This window comes from Gobius niger, assembly GCF_951799975.1.
Source record: "Gobius niger genome assembly, chromosome: 22".
Lineage (NCBI taxonomy): Eukaryota > Metazoa > Chordata > Actinopteri > Gobiiformes > Gobiidae > Gobius > Gobius niger.
Genome location: NC_136873.1, coordinates 14,256,142 through 14,260,051, shown reverse-complemented (window position 1 = coordinate 14,260,051; position 3,910 = coordinate 14,256,142).

The window sequence follows — 3,910 nt, the reverse complement described above, 5'->3', positions numbered from 1 at the left end:
AGAGTGAGTTTGTGATCGAATAAAGGAACAAAATCGATGAATAGACAATGAAGCTGTAAAACTACATTACTCAAAAATAATAATAATACTATTGTTTTTTATACCAATAAAGCTACATTTGCATAATAAAAATGGCCTAGAGAAAGACATTTGTGTAACTACCTTACATGGAGTTTAGCCTGGACAATATAGGAAATGACTTTCTTCTTTACACTGAATGTTTGTATTTGTATTGTACAGTATTTGGATCTCCATTACTCTTCATGGAATATATGCAGCAAGTTGCTATAGCCTAGCCAGCCATGCACACTTTCACTTTATATATATATACATATACATTACATTAGAATAAACAGAGAGTAGAATGGCTGGCCAGGCTAACAAGTTGTGTCCAGAACGATATTTACAGAAGTTCACTAAAAGAAAACTGTGATACAGAGAAGGAAATGCCTCTGAATTATTCCTCATGAAGTGCAGCCTCTGTAGAAATGTGGTTCTTGTGGAGCTCCTCGTGGAGATGCCGCCGCCGCTGCAATCTCTTATTTCTTAAATATTGAACATTTCACTTTCTTGTGAAACTTGTGAAGAGATCAGTGACGCTTGGTTTACGATAGTGAAACCTGAACGATACTTTTTTTCAATGTGCTGAAATATTTTTTATCTGGAACCAAAAAAACATCACAATACTGTTGATTTTTCTCATATTTATTACATAAAAGACCGTTTTAATCTGTCCCTGGAGTAAAGAAAAAAATCTGAACTTGAATCCAAAGTTGTTGTTTTTCCAGTATCTGCTTTCGGTACTTTTATTTATTTTTTCTGACGCCAGTAGTACCAGTAGTATTAAATAGATTTGAACTGCTTAAAATGTATATCGATGTAAAAAAAAAAAGTCAAAATGATTAGTTCATTTTCATGCCTTTTCAATTCTCTTACAGAGACAGTTACAGTTTGTTACAAGGACAAATATCTTTCGGTTATAAAATGATTATCCATTTGGTTAAAAAAAGAAAGAAAAAAAGGTTAAAAAAATAAGATCAGGAACTTAAAAAATCTAACTGAATCGGGGCTTGAGTGCATCATTAGGTACATCATAGGTACTATAGGGATGTTCCAGGACGTCTTTGATTGAAATAAACCTGTTCATTGCTCTTGTTCTAAACCTGCTCTCTCTTATGTGATCCCAATTGAAAAAAGTGAAAATATGTCTTTAAGCTGGTCTTTAATGAATGAAAAGATAAATGCATGAAATCCTCTCCTTCTCTGTAAATTGGCCTTTTATTGCGTCTTTTATCATATAAACGGGTGCAGTGGTAGTAGTTGATGTTTTAATTTTGGCAGATTTTTCAAGCATCTTCAAGACTGGCTTCCATTTCTTCAATATCGACACATTTCAGCACAGAAATGACCCCCAGCAGGACTGGAAAGAAAGAGCAAAAACCTACCTGCAGGAGTAGCCTGTCTCCTAAACGCGCTTCATACTCGTGCGTAAATCCCTCGCGCGCGCACACAGTCATGAAAAACAAAATAATCACAGAGTTCGTTATATCCATTTTTAAAAAAAACAGATTAAATATGGCAGGAAAAAGAAAAAAACTGCTCCGCAACAGAAGCCGTGGTCGTGTCCAGCACCGTCACGTTGTCAACATGAGGACGCGCGTCTCATCCTCCGCAGGTACTTTACGGGAATCTCGCCCTCCCTCCCTCTCCCCCTCCCTCTCCGCTCCGTCCCAAAAGTAAACTTGTGATAAAGGAGGGGGGGTAAGAAAACAACAAACAAGCAGCAGTCAGGAGCTTTAAAAAAAAAAAAAGGAAAAAAGATGGCGTGCGCTCAGAGAGACCCGGGTCTGCCTCGCGGTTCGTGTTTGCGCATAACTGCAGGAGACTTCGCGCTCCGCTGCCACCTGAGGAGTGACGAGGTTTAGTTTAACCCCTGCGAGGCTGCGCGCGCGGGAAAAGACCTCCCTCCTGTCCCGTATCCCCCCGCGAGAGGGGGCATGGTGTGCGTCCAAAAGGTTGCGTTCAGAAGAGGAAGTGCGTAAAGCTCCTAAGGACATGCGCATGGAGTAAACGTAAAGGAACAGGCCACCGCCATACTGAGATGTGTTCTTACCTGAGCCAAGGCCGTGGGAACCCAGGGTGCTGAGGGCGCTGCAGCACCCCCCTGGTGGGTAGGTTTGTGAACTGCAGGCAATATTGACCCCTTAACTCCCACCTGAACCGAGCACGTTTTCTCCAGCTTTACCCCCAGTCCAACAAAACTGAGACGAAAACAAGGATGAAAATGTGAAAAAAAGTGAGAAAAAAATTGACGAAAAATTGAGGGAAAAATGGATGAAAAAGTGATAAGAATTTGACAAAAAAATGCGAATAATTTGACGAAAAAGTGAGAAAAAATTGACGAAAAATTGAAAAGAAATGGACGAAAAAGTGATAAGAATTTGACAAAAAATGCAAATAATTTGACAAAAAATTGACAAAAAAATTGACAAAAATTTGACAAAAAAGTGAGAAAAAATTGATGAAAAATTGGAAAGAAATGGACGAAAAAGTGATACGAATCTGACAAAAAAATGCTAATAATTTGACGAAAAAGTGACAAAAAATTTACAAAAAATGACAAAAAATTTCAAAAAAGTGAGGAAAAAATTGACGAAAAATTGAGAAAAAATTGACGAAAAAGTGATAAGAATTTGACAAAAAAATGCGAATAATTTGATGAAAAAGTGACAAAAAAGTGACAAAAAATGACAAAAAATTACAAAAAATTGTGATGAAAAAAAATCTGATGTGAGGAAAAAGATCCATTTAGTTTTGTAGGTCTTTCAAATGAGGCGTTACTCTGGCCTACAGGATTTGGGTAAAGCTGAACTGGAGAAAATGCTCTCGGTTCAGGCGGGAGTTAAGAGGTTAATAAACAGGATTTATGCACAGAAAAAGTATTTTGGGGGTACATTTTGTCCCTCAGCGCCCCCTAACTAAAATATCTTCCCACGGCTCTGACCTGAGCTTAGACGAGTTGATGTGTACCTGTCCGGTCTGTGTGCGTGCCCTCAGTCACGCAAAACGACCGAAGATGTTGTTAGGTTCGAAACTCTGACCCTCCGATCACGAAAATAAAAAGACTGGACACAATTGGACAGATTGGGAGTGAAAGTTTATGTAAAATTTAGAGAAAAAATAGAAAATTCCAGCAACTGTGTGCGCGTTTTGGAGCAAACATTTGGTGTTTTCACTGAACTCAATCAATCAGTGACATCATGTTCAAAGGAATGTAGCTTTTTAGGGTTTTTTTTATGCCTTATTTTTTTGGCACAATTCACATTTTAATGAATATAGGGTTTTAATGCCCAGACAGACTCACTCATTTAGGTCAAAGGTGATGAATGAGACTTAAGTTAAAGGAAAAAGCACTGGAGACGTCAGCTGGAAAGAATAAATCAGCTTCTTTGACTTATAAACAAGTACATAAGTCACATAAAATTCTTTAAATTCCAACATAACGTCACAAAACATAAATAACACGTCGCGCACACTTTGACATTCATAATACAAATAAGTGCTATAGACACAACAGTTCTGAGGAGCGGAATTCAAACCATCTCACAGATTTTGTAAACAATACAAATGTACAAACCTTTGAGGCCAAACACATGTAAAACACAGAGCCGGCAGCAGGGGGAGTCAGTGAGCCGCAGCAGTCCTTCATGTAATTCATTAATCTAAGGCCTAGTCCACACGTAGCAGGGCATTTATAAATCCACCCTCCGCCTAGAAAAAAAATTTAGTCCACACAGCCTTGTTTTTTTTTCTATTGATGTCCACACTCAAACGCGTAACCGGAGAATTCCCAAATCTTCACTTTGCCCGGAGTTTTTAGAAACCTTCATTTTTATAGACAGAAAACTCC